Source organism: Ovis aries, chromosome 26 (genome assembly GCF_016772045.2).
Source record: "Ovis aries strain OAR_USU_Benz2616 breed Rambouillet chromosome 26, ARS-UI_Ramb_v3.0, whole genome shotgun sequence".
NCBI classification, from domain to species: Eukaryota; Metazoa; Chordata; class Mammalia; order Artiodactyla; family Bovidae; genus Ovis; species Ovis aries.
Genome location: NC_056079.1, coordinates 38025087 through 38042318, shown reverse-complemented (window position 1 = coordinate 38042318; position 17232 = coordinate 38025087). Strand labels below are relative to the sequence as shown.

The following is a 17232-nucleotide window of genomic DNA, read 5'->3' as shown; positions in this document are numbered from 1 at the left end:
ATTGTGGATATTGCTTTTTGACATGATGCCAAAATAAAACAAGTGGTAGTTTCTTAAAAGTTAGTTGTAATATACTGATAGAATCTAAACTTGTATCAGTGAGTTTTTTGTACCCTTACATTAAAAATGTCCCACACTTTGAATGCATCTTACCCAGGCATGATTCTGCAACAGGAATCGGTCAATTGAAGAATATTTGCTGACACATTTCATTATTTAAAAAAGAAAATCCCATTTACTAACATTGCCACTAACATCCTCAGAAAAGTTGCTAGTACTGGGAAGCTGCCAAACGTGGTGGTAGATACAAGTTTTCCAAAATTCTAATTTTTTATTGAAACTTAAATTTTATCACTGGCAACAACAACAAAAAAATGACAGTTGTTTTCCTTATAGGCTCACTCCATTAGTTTTCAAGAAAATGTTTGCCAAAGCCAGTTTATCAGTTAGACTTTGAAAGAAAATGGCATTTCCATGAAAAAAGTGACTAGCATAAAGCTCACAACTCAAACTACGTGAGTGCTTTTCCTAGAGTGCTTCAAGTAGAGTTTCCATTTCACAGCACGTGAAATTAAATAGCAGGTAGCCAAGGGCTGAAAAGTAATTAATTGGCACTGCTTTACCAAGGACATCATTAGGTGAAACCGGCCTGCATTTTTATTCTGAATGCACAGCTGCTGCTGCTGCTGCTGCTAAGTCACTTCAGTTGTGTCCAACCCTGTGCGACCCCATAGACGGCAGCCCACCAGGCTCCCCCGTCCCTGGGATTCTCCAGGCAAGAACGCTGGAGTGGGTTGCCATTTCCTTCTCCAATGCATGAAAGTGAAAAGTGAAAGTGAAGTTGCTCAGTCGTGTCTGACTAGTAGCGACCCCATGGACTGCAGCCCACCAGGCTCCTCCGTCCCTGAGATTTTCGAGAAGAGTCTAACACCTGGACCAGCATGGTGCCACTGCCTCAACTGGCACTGGGGCTTCTATCACTGCTTTTGTTCAGTCAGCGTGTATCAACCTTGGTATCAACAGAGTGAAAGACAAGAACAGTGCTGCACTGTTTTAAAAATATAATTTTGGCCTCACAAACCCACTGAAAGGGTCTCAGGAAGCTGCACAACCACGCTGTGAGAGCCTCAGCCCTTGCTGGTGCCACAGCACACACTATACCACCAGCATCAATAACGCTGTGATTCCTAGACCTTCATTTTGACATCTAGCAAAGCAGAGCTACGCCCGTGGTAAACAACTGTGCTTAAGGAGCCTTCCAGCACACTTACTGTGGACTCTAAAGCAAAAAAATTTTTTTTTCTGTGAAGAACCAGAGAGTAAATATCTCAGGCTTGCAGGCCGCACAAGCTCGCTGTCACACATGCTTTTTTGATTTTGTTGTTTTTTCACAGCCTTTCAGTGATGTAAAAGCCATTCCAGGAGACCCTGAATCCTAGTCTGCATTCCCCTGCCCTACTCCACAGCTCTTTAACTTGTCCTGAATTATAAGCAGAGAATCACAGACTGTCCAAACCAGGACAGTCTGAGAAGGAAACACAGATGGTAAAATCATTAAATACGTGGTTGCAATTGTTACAATGTGGGGAAAAAGATGTTACCAAGAAAAAAAACAAACAAACAACTAGTTGTAAACTTACAAAAAATCCTTATAGCAAAGGGAAGACATTTTTAAGCAGAACTGCTCAAGCTCTACCTTGGCACCTATCTACCTAAGTCACAGTATCCCATGCCGCACTGACCCACCAGCTACGTGGTAGCTTCTGCACAGCCAGCAGTAGTCCAAGGAGCGCCTGGGGCTGCAGGGTCCCGGCGCCCCCAGCCACTGCCGGACGCGAAGGGGTCACTGTCCCTCTCAGCCTCTCGCCAAGCCCACTTAGCAAGTACTGCACAAGTCTTTTACACCCAAACCATGTGAAATTTCTGTTCAACACATCAGCTCACACACTTCAGACTCGACTGTGGAGAAGCTGGAAGTTCAAAGTGGAGGTGTGCAAGCCTGCGCTGACTTCCTTTACTGTAATCATTGATAATAACGCTTCATTTTTCTAAAGTCAAAGTCAGATGCTAAACCATAGTCCATGCCAAGACAACAGACACAAATGGGAATCCACCCAGGCAAACCAAGACATTTGGTAACCCTCCCTGAACAATCAGCCACCTTAAACAATTTTCCAACAGAAGGACCCATCAATTAAAATAAATTGCCTTATTACAATAAAATCTTCACGTAAATACATTTAAGTATTGTTTTCATCGTAAACCTTCCTTTATAAAGCTCACGTTACCAAATGGTTTTCTGAAATGTATCCTATCAGACAATTGAATTATTTAATTATTATATACAGCAAACCTGTAAGCAAATTCACAGAAAATTATTTCTTTTAAAGGTCACCTCACCCTTTGTGTTTTCCCAAATAAACGGTGGAAGTGTAGAACATTTACTCTAAGAACTCTTTTATTTACAGTCAAGCAGTCTTTATAATTATGAAAAGAAAACCCCTGGAGTTGTGCCCCGATACATTCTCTTACTCTGCATATTACTGACTGTGTAGAAGAAAACAATGTCAAAGAAAGGATTTTTCTTCTCAAATACACTGCTACTTATTACTGCTTACTTCTCAGGGCAAACTCAGGGCGGGCATTTAATCACTCCATGAAAACAGCGTGATTATACTACATACGTGGTACTGCAATGATGCTGTTCAAGAGGCTTATCCTAACAAATATATCCATTACACGTACTTAAAAACACAAGAATTTTCAAAGTGCAGTATTGATCCCTACTCCGTATGTTTCTCATTTCTCATGTTTACCGCCTCTCTTCCTGACCTGGCCAGTCTATTTCACCTCATTTTCCTCACATTCACCAGGAAGAGGTAATTTAAAAATCTGTACCAATCAGAATACTCTGAATCTTCTTGAAAAAAAAAAAAATGCAGAGAAGAGGGAAGGCAGGAATAAAATGAAGATAAGCATTTCCAGTCCTAGATGGCTCCATTCCACAGCATTCAGAGTTAATGAGAGAACTCAAACAAGCAGAGGCTGCACTTTCTAACTTAGAAAGCCTGGAAGTGTGATGGCAGTACCGACTCACCAGCAGTATGACAGACACCAAGAGGCCATCCTGGAGCTGAGGGTGCACCCAGGCCATCCTTTCCTCCCTGGTCCTTCCCCAGGACCCTCCACCTCCCCAGAGCCACTGTCTGCTGGTTCACAGGGCTTCCAAGGACCTGGCTCCCTATGAGGTCATACTACTATGACCTCACACTCTTGGAAGTGTTTATTGTTGCAGGATGGGGGGGGGGGGTGTAATGCTCTTACAGTGCTAATAAAAACAGAAGCCAGAACACAGGGGCCACTGTACATCAAGAGCATAAACAACAATGGCAGCGCGGCCTTGTTCACACTCGACGAAGCAACTGATGACCCCTCTCGGCGGGGGTGACACCCCCGTTTGTTTCCTGGAATACACAAGACATTGTCCATCTAGTCTGCTGAGTGTTAGGTGCTTTCAGGAGTCTGAATTTTCCCTTCTTTGTAGCTCCCCTTTTTCTTCTTGATCAAGTTAACTTTAAATCTCCTAAGGTAAAATCCTTACTAGTCATTTAAATACAGAAAAGACTCCCCAAAGGTTCTCCCTGTGATATATATAAATGCGCACCACAAAACAAATATGGTTATATCCTATCTCAATATCATCAAAAGAAGGACCAGATCACTGAGTCTGACCACCAAGCCTTTTCACAACCTTTTTAGCATACTAGGATTAAAACACTTCCCAAATAAAATTAATAGCATACCCAGAATTTCAAATAAAAAAAATAGTTTTTATTGAAAGTATGTCTTGATAATTTCATGGGGCATATGGACACTAAAAAAAAAAAAATCATTATTCATCTGAAATTCAAATTTAACTGGGCATCCTGATTTTACCTGATAACCCTATCTCATGAATGCCTGTTCTATCAGATTCCTTCCAGATCTATTTGGCTTCTGTGATTTAGTTTTTATTCTACTATTTTTCTATTGTTTTATCTTCTCTCCGTTGACTGTGATCTGCTGATTCCTCCCTAATGTCCTGCAAATACAAAAGGGAAACCCTCTTTTCTCTGCACTGTCACCCTTCTTCCCCAGCCTGCACACTGCCATCATGTGTGTGATAAAATAAAATCCCCCGTTTACAAATATCCTGCACAAGACGAAAGCCCATATCCTGTGGCAGGTCGGTAAGGCCCTTCACAGCCAACCCCAACTGCCCGTTTACACTAGTCACCTCCATTGCCTCTGTGTTTGGGCCACACGGAGACGTCAGCTGTGCTCTCATCCCTTTCCCTGTCCTTCCCATTGCCACTCCCAGCACCTCTACCCCAAGATCCTGTAGTCCACAAATTCTGCAAACTCGTGATCCTACCAGAGCCCAAGGGAAATAATAACTATTCTAAGAATCTTCCTCCAACTCCCTGGCTGCATTCTCAGAGCAAACCTAGTTATTTCTTTATTACAGCTCTGCATTTCCAAAGTCCCACCTCTCTCAGCTACCACTATCTTAAACTTTACTTTGTATCCACAAGAGTGGGCGGAAATTAGCCAACAGCCATCTTTTAAAAGAACATAGAACTGAGCAACCAACTGTATCCACGCCTTTCGATGTCTTCTGTGCTCCAAGAGGAACAACATGGGACACTAACTTTCTATCGTGTTCAACTGCCAAATTGTGACCGACTTTTGCAACACCATGGACTGTGGCAGGCCAGGCCTCCCTGTCCCTCACCATTTCTTGGAGTTTGCCCAAGTTCATGTCCATCGAATCAGTGATGCCATCCAACCATCTCATCCTCTGTCGCCCTCTTTTTCTTCTGCCTTCAATCTTTCCCACTACCAGGGTCTCTTTCAGTGAATCAGCTCTTCACACCAGGTAGCCAAAGTACTGGAGTTTCATTAGGTTGGTACAAAAGTAACTGCGTTTTCAGACCATGAATTTTAAATCACTATAACTAGGCTCAAACACATCATTATTAATCAAAACAGGAACCATCACAATCAACATATTTTTGCCAAGAAGAAATAAAGCAAAAAAAAAAAAAAAAAAAAAATCCATGCTTCAGGATCTGATGAACTCTGGGAAAGCATTTTCTGCCTCCTGATGGTTGTGAAAGCATTTTCCCTGCAGAAAGTTTTCAAGATGCCTGAAGAAGCAGTAGTCAGTTGGCAATATGTCAGGCGAAATGGCGGATGAGATGAAACTTTGTAGCCCAATTCATTCAATTGAAACGCTGGTTATGAAACGTGTGGTCGGGAGAAGAATTGGGCCCATTCTGTTGACCCATACCAGCGGCAAATGTTGCAGCTTTCTGTGCGCCTCATCGGTTTGCTGAGCATACTTCTCAGATGGAGTGGTTTCCCCAGGATTGGGAAAGCTGCAGTGGATCAGCTGGGCGGCAGACCACCACAGTGGCCGTGACCCTTTTCTGGTGCAAGTGGGACTTTGGGAAGTGCTCTGAAGCTTCTCGGTCCAACCACTGAGCTCGTCATCACCGGCTGTCACATAAAATCCACTTTTCGTTACACCTAATAATCTGATTGAGAAATGGTTTGTTGTCATAGAATAAAAGAAGACAACACTTCAATTTTTTTTTTTTTAAATTTTCGGTCAGCTCACGAGGCACCCACTTATCAAGCTTTTTCACCTTCCCAATTTGCTTCAAATGCCAATGGCTGACACTGAGCTCTTCGGCAGCTTGTGTAGATCCTTGTAAGAGGATCAGATTCGATAATGCTCTCAACTGGTTGTTGTCAACCTCCACGGGCCAGCTACAATGCTCCTCATCTTCAAGGCTCCCTTCTCCTTTGCAAAACTTCTTGAACCACCACTACAGTGCGTGATCATTAGCAGCTGCTGGGCCAAACACACTGTTGACGTTGCAAGTTGTCTCTGTTGCTTTACGACCCATTTTGAACTCAAATAAACATATCGCTCAAATTTGCTTTTGTCTAGCATCATTTCTATAGTTTAAAATAAATATAAACAGCAAGTAATAAGTCATTAGCAAAAAAACACAAAGCGAGAAACGCACATTAAAATGATGTATAACATAACCGCACTTAAGAACGTATTCCAATATCAAACGGCAAAGTTTAACAATGCAAAAACGCAACTACTTTTGCACCAACCTAACAGTTCAATATAACTGATCCCGAAAAGTTCCAAGCAGACTGATACCAGCAGAGGCTACCAGATACACTATCTCATTTCATACTTACTTTAAGTTTTCTAAATGTTTTTAAATTTTTATATAATTGTGATAATAAAACTAGGTTAAACAAATTAAGAAGGCTAAGGTACACCTCCTGCATTTAGAAAACAACAATGAACAGTCACCTACTTCAGTTTCATACATAAGCAAGTCAGAGGCAAGTCAGAAGAATCCCAAGGAGTAAGAGGAAATGACTCCAGTCACAAGTGGAATAAAAGGTCAGAGGGGGCGCTGTGACCATGTAGGCTGAGGATGCAGTCACCGAGGCCCGAAGCTAGCGGACTCAGGGGAGTTAGAATGAAGGCGGTCAGGGAGGGCTCTCAGGACAATCGCACGAGTGAGACACACTTAGAACCCAGAAGCATAAACATCCTCTGAGAAAGGAAAGGATGTCTGCTTGGCTTCCATTATCTATGGCACTTATTTCTCAGGAAGAGCAGAGATAGCAACTAATCTTTAAAAAAAAAAAAAAAAAAAAAACCTCTTTATCAAAAAAAATTTAATTATTTTTTTATTGAAGTATAGTTGATTTACACTGCTGTATTAGTTTCAGGTAACAAAGCAATTCAGTAACACACACATATATATCTGTATTCTTTTCCAGGCTTTTGTCTCTCATAGGTTATTATAAAATATTGAGTCTAATTCCCTGAGCTGTACAGTAGGTCCTTGCTGTTTATGTATTTTATATATAGTCATATATATATATGTTAGCCCCAAAGTCCTGATTCACCCCTCTCTGCTTTTTCCTCTTTGGTAAACGTAAGTTTGTTTTTGTTTGTCTGTCCATCTATTTCTGTTTTATATTTTAAGTTCATCTGTATCATTTTTATTTGTTTAGATTCCACATATAAGGGATATTACATATGTCTCTGTCTGGCTTACTTCTTAGTGTGGTAATCTCTGGGTCCATCCATGTTGGTGCAAATAGCATCATTTCATCCTTTTTAAGGCTGAGCAGCATTCCGCTGTGTGTGTACCACGTCTTTATCCACTTCTCTGTCAGCTGACTCTTAGACTGTTTCTGTGTCTGGACTATTGTAAGCGTGCTGCAATTAACACTGAGGTCCCTGTATCTTTCTGAATTGTGGTTTTCTCTGGATATTTGCCTCTGAGTGGGACTGCAGGATCATTTGGTACTTCTATTTTTAGATTTTTAAGGAACCTCCATATTGTTCTCCATAGTGGCTGTAACAATTTACATTCCTACCAACAATGTAGGAGGGTTGCCTTACATACTCTTCAACATGTGGAGAGTTCTCCACATACTCTCCAGCGTTTATTATTTGTAGACTTTCTGGTGACGGCCATTCTGATCACTGTGGAGGCGACACCTCACTGTACTTTTGATTTGCATTTACCTAGTGGTCACCTGCCTTCTACAGGGTCGCACAGAGTCGGACACGACTGAAGCGACTTAGCAGCAGTGATCACCGATGCTGAGCATCGTTTTACGTGCTTTCTGTTTATTTGCATGTCTTTTTTGAGAAAAGTCTATTTAGAAGAGATACAAGATGGCGGAGGAGTAGGTGAAAACGGAGTACATCTATTTTCACAGAGGCATCAGGAATGTATCTTCAGGTTCAGAAGATCTCACAGAGAACCAGCTGAGTACTAACAGGAGCCCCTGACCACCAGAAGGGAATATACAGTTGAACGCAGAACTCCCTGGGATGAAGGAAGGAAGAGAAAAAGAGGAGGAGAGTGAGCAGGACCTGACCTGCACTGGGGAGTGGGGGAGGTGAAGCAAGGGTGAGATCCCAGGCGGTCTGCTGAGACAGAGGGGAAGCATCTGAGGCCGTCAGAGTACCAGCAGCTCACCGGCGACAGGCTGAAGGAAGCGAGAACCGCACGGACAATCCGCGCTGCGGTCCTACATACCCCGGACGAGGACGCAAGTCCACCTGAAAGCGCGGCGGCTGGGAGCTGGAGCATGGGAGTGGAGAGCAGTCCCAGGGCCAGCACTGCTGTTAACTGAGGGAAGATGATGGCCCAAGGGGACAGGAGGGAGGAGACCTGCACGGAATGCCTTTGAAGGAACGCTGGGCAGCCGAGGAGGCAGGGCGCCACTGCTGAGTCACCGCAGCGGGTGGAGCCGTCACTGTGGCCTTCCTCCACATGCGGCGCAGGCAGCTGGCCGATAGCGAAAGACCCCAGAGAGGGCGGCCCTTTGCGCGCCTGACCTGCGGAGCACTAGAGAAGACCCCCGGCCAGGGGTGCCCTTGAGGACCTCCTATGTCAAGCAACAGAGAAGGACCAGCCAGGAAGGCCCTTTGAGTGTCAGCTGCCAGAGGACAGAAGAGAATTCTGATAGGGCCGTATCTTCTACATCTATGATCACTGCCTTCCCTGCACACCTGGTGCTGCCGGGTCCCTGCGATCCAAGCAACAGCGCCACTGCCACACTCGGTCTTCATGGGGGCAGAGCCGACAGAGGCTACAGAAGAATGTTTATAGCATCCTGTCTCCGGCAACCGTGGCTGCTGGCTTCCCTGTGCCCCAGGCACCAGTGGGGTCTGCGTGATCCAAGCGGCCATGCCAGCTCCAGGCTAGGTCCTCACTGGGGCAGAGCTGCCAGAGACGAGGAAAGAATCCTTACCACACCACATGTCCAGCGCCTGTGTGTGCTTCGCTGTGTACCTGGTTCAGCCCGGGTCCCCATGATCCGAGCAGCTGCACCACCGCCAGGCCCAGTCCTCACCGAGGCAGACCCAAGCCCTCCAGGGCAGCCTCAGGCCCAGACTCCTAGAGACGATCCTCAGGCCCAGGTGGGGATGAAACCACCGCTGAGCTCCAGAGGCAGAGTGACTAAGGGAAAGGATCAAAAACCTTCTCGGCAGCTGTACAAGCTGCAGATTAAATCCACACCATCAGGTAGGTGGACTCTGTGTTTACGGAATATATAAAAGGACAGTGAGTGTTCTCACAAAAGAAAACGCCCTAGCTCTGGCAGCTGTGGGCATTGGAGGTGGGAGCACGCAGGAGTAGCACCAACTTAGGGTCTGAGCCATCCCTACAGCAAGTCCTGAGACCAGACTCCTCATTACTGGAGGGTTTCCTAGGGAAGCAGAAGTGGGCTGTGGCTCAAAGTGGGGGAAAGAACGCTGACAGCTGAGACCTGAGAAAAACATTTATTATTATTCTTATATTTTGATTCATTCTGTAGTTGGTTCTGGATTTTTTTCCCCTCTTTTTTTCCTCTGTTGCTGTGGTTGCTGTTTTCATTATGATTATTATCTACATTTTGGCTTTTGAGAAATTTTTTGTTGTTTTTTAATCAGACTTTTAATTTCCTTTATATAGTTCTACTTTGGCTTTCTGCAGTTTTGTGTATTTTTTTTCTTTTTTTGTTGTTCTATTCTTGTTGATATTTTTTGCACTAAATATAGATCTTTTTATATACTACTTAACTTTGCTTTCCTGTTTTTCCCTTTTTCCGTGGCGCTTGGTTGTCTTGCTCTCTCTGCTTTGCTCCTCAGCTGGCTCTATATCGTGGTCTCGCTTTCTGTTTCGTGTTGCCGTCAGTTTTGTTTTCGACTGGCTGGTATCATTCTTGGTTTCCTTTGCTCGCCAGGCCACTCTCCTGCACCTTATTTACTTTGGTCTGTTTGGGGTTTGTGCAGGTGTATGTTCCGTTCTTTCTGTTTCTATTTGTCTGATTTTTGCTTTTACCATTTGTCTGGGCTTTATTTTTTGGCTCTTGAGTTTTCTGCTTATTTCTTATTTTATCAGTTATTTTCCTTTCTGTTTTTTGTTTCTTTTACTCCCTTTTATTGACATAACAAACAGCTCGTGGGGTCTTGGTTCCCCAACCAGAGGTCAGGCGTGAGCTTTGGGGGTGGGAGCGCTGAGTCCAGGACACTAGGCTGCCAGACAACTCCTGACCTCAGGGGGTATTAATCAGTGAGAACACCCACAAAGGCCTCCAGCTGTATCCAGGACCCTGAGTCCAACTGGCAACAGCACCCACTCAGGATGCCTCATGCAAACAACAGGCAAGACAACACAAGCGCAGTCAGCAGCAGACAGGCTTCCCACGGACACCCCAAAACATACCACCTCACACAGCCCTGCCTATCAGAGGGGGAAGAAAACGCACTTCCTGCCTCCAGAATGCACGCACAAGTCCCGCCCAACACGAAGGCTACACAAGCCACTGGACCAATGTCACCAACCAAGAGCACAGATCAAAAGTAGGAAACACTATGAGCCTGTAGCCTGGGGAAAGGGGACCTCAAACCCAGCAAGTCACACAAAATGAAAAGACACAAATATTGTGCAAATGAAGGAATAAGGTAAAAACCCACAAGACAAAAGAAATGAAAAGGAAATAGGCAAACTACCTGAAAAAGATTTCACAGTCATTACAGTAGAGATGTTGCAAAATCTCAAAAACGGAATGAAAAAAATGCAAGAATCATTTAACACATTTGACAAGGAGTTAAAAGAAATAAAGAAAAAACAGCAACAACACAATTACTGAAATTAAAAATATTCTAGAAGGAATCAATAGCAGAATAACTGAGGCAGAAAAGATAAGTGAGGTGGAAGACAGATAGGGGAAATAACTGCTGAAGAGGAGAATAAAGAAAAAAGAATGAAAAGAATTGAGGATAGTCTCAGAGACCTCTGGGACAATATTAAATCCACCAACATTCGAATTACAGGGGTCTTAGAAGAAAAAGAGAAAAATAAAGGGTCTGAGACATTTTTTGAAGGAATTATAGCCAAAAGCTTACCCAAAATGAGAAAAGAATAATCAATCAATTCCATCAAATGCAGAGTTCCATACAGGATAAACACAAGGAGAAACATGCCGAGATACATATTAATCAAACTAACAAAAATAAAACACAAAGAAAAAATATTAAAGGTAGCAAAAAAAAAAGCAACAAGTAACATACAAGTAAGGAGAAGGCAATGGCATCCCACTCCAGTACTCTTGCCTGGAAAATCCCATGGACAGAGGAGCCTGATTGGCTGCAGTCCATGGGGTCACTCAGAGTTGGACACCGCTGAGCGACTTCACTTTCACTTTTCACTTTCACGCATTGGAGAAGGAAATGGCAACCCACTCCAGTGTTCTTGCTTGGAGAATCTCAGGGACGGGAGAGTCTGGTGGGCTGCACCAGGGTTTATGGGGTCGCACAGAGTCGGACATGACTGAAGCGACTTAGCAGCAGCAGCAGCAGTGGCAACATACAAGGAAAACCCCATAAGGTTAACAGCCGATCTATCAGCAGAAAGATCTCTGCAGAAAGATATATTTAAAATAATGAAAGGCAAAGATCTACAACCAAGATTACTCTATCCAGCAAGGGTCTCATTCTGATTCAGAGAAATCAAAAGCTTTATAGATAGTCAAAAGTTAAGAGAATTCAGCACTACAAAAGCAGCTTTACAACAAATGCTAAAGGAAGTTCCCCACACAGGAAACAAGAAAAGGCCTACAAAAATAAACCCAAAACAATAAAGTAAATGTTAATAGGATCATACATATCAATAATTACTTTAAATGTAAATGTATCAAATGCACCAAACAAAAGACTGGTTGAATGGATAGAAAAACAAGAGTCACGTATATGCCGTCTATATTAGACTCATTCAGAACCAGAGCCAAATACAAACTGAAAATGAGATAATGAAAAAAGACATTTCATACAAACAGAAATCAAAAGAAAACTGGAGTAGCAATTCTCATATCAGACAAAATGGATCTTAAAGAATATTATAAGAGAAAAGAAGGACACTACATAATGATCAAGGGATCGACCCAACAAGACATAACAACTATAAATATTTATGCATCCAACAAAGGAACACCTGAATACATAAGGCAAACACTAGCAGACATTAAAGGGTAATTAACAGTAACATAATAATAATAGCAGGCTTTAATAAGCCAGTTACCCCAATGAACAGATCATGAAACAGAAAATTAATAAGGAAACACAAGCCTTAAATGACACATTTAGACCGGATGGACCTAATGATATCTTCAGGACATTCCATCCAAATACAGCAGAATACACTTTCTTCCCAAGTGCACATGGGACATTCTCCAGGATAGATCACATACTGGGTCACAAATCGAGCCTCAGCAAATGTAAGAAAACTGAAATCATATAAAGCATCTTTTTTGACTACCATGCTATGAGTGTGTGTGTGTGCATGCTCAGTTGTGTCTGACCCTTTGTGATCCCGTGGACTGTAGCCCACCAGGCTCCTCTATCCATGGAATCTTCCAGGCAAGAATAGTGGAATGGGTTGCCATTTCCTACTCCAGGGCATCTTCTTGATCCAGGGTTCAAACCCATGTCTCATGCATTTCCTGCACTGGCAGGCAGGTTCTTTACCAGTTGAGCCACCTATGAGATTAGATATCAAATATAGGGGAAAAAAGGTATAAGAAATAGAAACACACGAAAATTAAACTATAGGCTTCTAAATAACCAACAAGTCCTTAAAGGGAAGTCAGAAAATACATAGAAACAAAAGACAATGAAAATATGACAACCCAAAACCTATGGGATGCAGGCAAAGGAGTTCTAAGAGGGAAGTTTATAGCAATACAATCCTACCTCAAGAAACAAGAAAAAACATCAAATTGACAACCTAACCTTACACCTAAAGTGACTGGAAAAAGAAGAACAGAAAAACCCCAAGTTAGTAAAAGGAAAAAATCACAGAAGATCAGAGCAGAAATAAATGAAAAATAAATGAAGGGAACAATAGCAATGATCAATAAAACTAAAGGCTGGTTCTGTGAGAAGATAAAATTGACAAACCACTAGCAAGATTTATCAAGAAAAAAAGTGTGAAGACTCAAATCAGGAAAATTAGAGATGCAAAGGGAGAGATTAAAACAGTCAACACAGATACACAAAGGATTAAAACAGACTATTAAGAGCAACTATATGCCAATAAAATGGACAACCTGCAAGAAATGGAAAGGTTTGTAGAGAAGATCAACCTTCCAAGACTGAACCAGGAAGAAACAGAAATTACGAACAAGTAAATCACAGGTAATGAAATTGAAAATGTAATTTTAAAAATCTCTCAAAAAACAAACGTCCAGGGCCAGATGCCTTCACAGATAAATTCTATCAAACGTTCAGAGATGAGCTATACCTATCCGTCTCAAGTGTAACTTCCCTGGTAGCTCAGACGGTAAAGCGTCTGCCTACAATGCAGGAGACCCAGGTTTGATCCCTGGGTCAGGAAGATCCCCTGGAGAAGGAAATGGCAACTCACTCCAGTATTCTTGCCTGGAAAATCCCATGGATGGAGGAGCCTGGTTGTCCATGGGGTCGCAAAGAGTCCGACATGACTGAGCAACTTCACTATCTATCCTTCTCAAACTCTCTCAAAAAGTTGGAGAGGGAGGAACAATTTCAAACTCATTCTACAAGGCCACCATTACTCTGATACCAAAACTGGAAAAGACATCACAAAAAAAGAAAATGACAGGCCAATATCACTAATAAACATAGATGCAAAAATCTTCAACAAAATTCTAGCAAACGAATCCAACAACACATTAAAAGGATCATACACCAGGATCAAGTTGGATTTATCCCAGGGATGCAAGGATTCTTCCGTATATCCAAAGCAGTCAATGTGATATACCATATTAACAAGTTAAAAGATAAATGTCATATGATACTCTCAACAGATGCAGAAAAAGCTTTCAACAAAGTTCAGCACCCATTTATGATTAAAAAAAAAAAAAAAAACTTCAGAAAATGGGCAGAGAAGGAACCTATGTGTGTGCTGTGCTCAGTGACTTCAGCTATGTCTGACTGTGTGTGACCCTGTGGACTGTTGCCTGACCGGCTCCTCTGTCCATGGGATTCTCCAGGCAAGAATACTGGAGGGGGTTGCTGTGCCCTCCTCCAGGGGATCTTTCCAATCCAGGGATTGAACCCACATCTCTTACATCCCCTGCACTGGCAGGCGGGTTCTTTACCACTAGCGTCACCTGGTAACTCAACATTATAAGGGCCATAGACAATAAACCCACAGCTAACATGTTCTCAATGGTGAAAAGCTGAAAGCATTCCCTCTAAGATCAGGAACAAGACAAGGGTGCCCACCCTCACCACTATTATTCAACATAGTTTTGGAAGCCCTAGACATGGGAATCAGAGAAGAAATAGAAATAAAGGTAATCCAGATTGGAAAAGAAGAAGTAAAACTCTCACTGTTTTCAGACATGATATTACACATAGAAAACCCTAAACATACTACCAAAAAATTAATAGAGCTAATTAGCGAATTTGGCAAAGTTGCAGGATCACAAAGTCAATACACAGAAATCCCTTGCTTTCCTATACACTAGCAATGAAAAATCAGAATGGGAAAGTAAGGGATCAGTCCCATTTACCACTACAATGAAAGGAGACTAAATACCTGTATACAGAAAACTATAAGACGCTGATGAAAGAAATCAAAGACAGCATAACCAAATAAAGAGATATACCATGTTCTTAGATTGGAAGAATTAACAGTGTGAAAATGACTATACTACCCAAAGCAATCTACAAACTCAGTGCAATCCTTATCAAGTTACCAAAGGCATTTTCCACAGAACAAGAACAAAACATTTTACAATTTGTATGGAAAAACGGAATATCCCAAATTGTCAAAGCAATCTTGAGAAAGGAAAATGGAGTTGGAGGAATCAACCTTCCTGACTTCAGATTATCCTACAAAGCTACAGTCATTAAGACAGAGTGGTATTGGAACAAAGACAGAAATACAGACCAATAGAACAAGAAAGAAAGCCAAGAGAGAAACCCACACACCTATGGACACCTTATCTTTAACAAAGGAGGCAAGAATATACAATGGAGAAAAGACAGTCTCTTCAATAAACTGGATAGCTACATATAAAAGAATTAAGTTAGAACACTTCCTAACATCTTGCCCCCAAATAAACTCAAAATGGATTAAAGACCTACATGCAAGACCAGAAACTATACAACTCCTAGAAGAAAACATAGGCAGAACACTCTTTGATATAAATCACAGCAAGATCCTCTATGACCCACCTCCTAGCGTAATGAAAATAAAAACAAAAATAAAGAAGACCTAATTTAACCTAAAAGTGTTTGCATAGCAAAGGAAACAATAAACAATATGAAAAGACAACTCTCAGAATGGGAGAAAATAACTGCAAATGAAGCAACTGACAAAGGATTAATCTTCAAAGTATATAATCAGCTCATGTAGGTCAATATCAGAATAACGAAAAACCCAATCGTGAAATGGGCAGAAGACCTAAGCAGACATTTCTCCAAAGAAGACAGACAGATGGCTGATAAACCCATGGAAAAAATGCTCAACCTCACTTATTATTAGACTAATGCAAATCAGAACTACAATGATGTATTACCTCACACTGGTCAGAACGCCCATTATCAAAAAATCTACAAACAATAAATGCCAGAGAGGATTTGGAGAAAAGGGAAGCCTCCTGCACTGTTGATGAGAATGTAAACTGATACAGCCACTATGAAGAACAGTGTGGAGACTTATTTAAAAATTAGGAATAAAATTACCATCTGGCCCAGCCATCTCACTACTGGGCATATACCACAATTCTAAAAGACACATGTACCCCAATGTTCATTACAGCACTATTCACAACAGTCGGGGACATGGAAGCAACCTAGACGCCCATCGACAGATGAATGAATAAAGAAGTTGTGGTACATATACACACTGGACTACTACTCAGACATAAAGATGACTGAATTTGAGTGAATTCTCGTGAGGTGGATGAACCCAGAGCCTGCTACGGAGAGTGACGTAAGTCATAAAGACAAATATCATTAGCACATACATATATGGAATCTAGAAAAACGTTACTGAACCTGTTCTGGGGGCAGCAGTAGAGATGCAGACATAGAGAACAGACTTGTGGACGCTGCAGGGAAAGGAGAGGGTGGGGTGAACTGAGAGAGCGGCACTGAGACACACATTACTGCGTGCAAACACAGATGGCCAGTGGGGACCTGCTCTAGGACACAGGGACCTTGGCCCAGGGCTCTGTGACACCTAGAGAGGAGGACGGGATGGGGGCAGGAAGGATGTTCATGAGGGAGGGGACGTATGTACACCCATGAGGGACTCATGTTGATGCACAGCAGAAACCAGCACGGCACTGTAAAGCAATTATACTCCAACTAATAAGAAGAAGAAGAAGAAATGTGTATTTAGATCTTCTGCCCATTTTTAATTGGGTTGTTTGTTCTATCGATTTGGGGCATATAATCTGTATATTTTAGAGTTTAATCCTTTGTTGTTCACATCATTTGCAAACATTTTCTCCCATTCCACAGGCTGTCTTTTTGTTTTGTTTACAGTTTCCTTTGGTGTGCAAAAGCTTTTGACTTTAAGTAGATACCATTATTTGTTTTTTGTTTTTATATTTGTTACTCTTGGAGATGGATTCAAAAACATATTGCCGCAATTTGTGTCAAAGAATCTTCTGCCATGGCTTTCCTCTAGGAATTTTATAGTATCTAGTCTTACATTTAGGTTTCTAATTCATGCTGAGCTTATTTTTTCTGTATGGTGTTAAAGAATGTTCTAATTTCATTCTTTAACATATAGCTGTCGTTTTCCCAGCACCACTTACTAAAGAGACAGTCTTTTCTCCATTGCATATTCTTGCCTCCTTTGTCACAGTAATCAAAACTAGGTGTGTGGGTGTATTTCTGGGCTTTCCAGCCTGTTCCACTGATTCATATTTCTGTTTTTGTGCCAATGCCATACTGTTTTGATTACTGCAGCTTTTCAGTATAGTCTGAAGTCAGGGATCCATATTCTTTCAACTCAACTTTTCTTTCTTATAACTACTTTGGCTCTTTGGGGTCTTTTGCTTTTTCATACACAATTTGTAAAGCTTTTTCTTCTAGTTCTGTGAAAAATGCCACTGGTAGTTTGATAGGCATTGCACTGAATTTGT

General features: G+C 42.0%; 1 protein-coding gene across 15 annotated transcripts in view; it reads right to left on the bottom strand.

The window, feature by feature from the left end:
- PSD3 (pleckstrin and Sec7 domain containing 3) overlaps positions 1–17232 on the bottom strand; it is a 590582-nt gene that overhangs the window by 240165 nt on the left and 333185 nt on the right. The window lies entirely within an intron of this gene.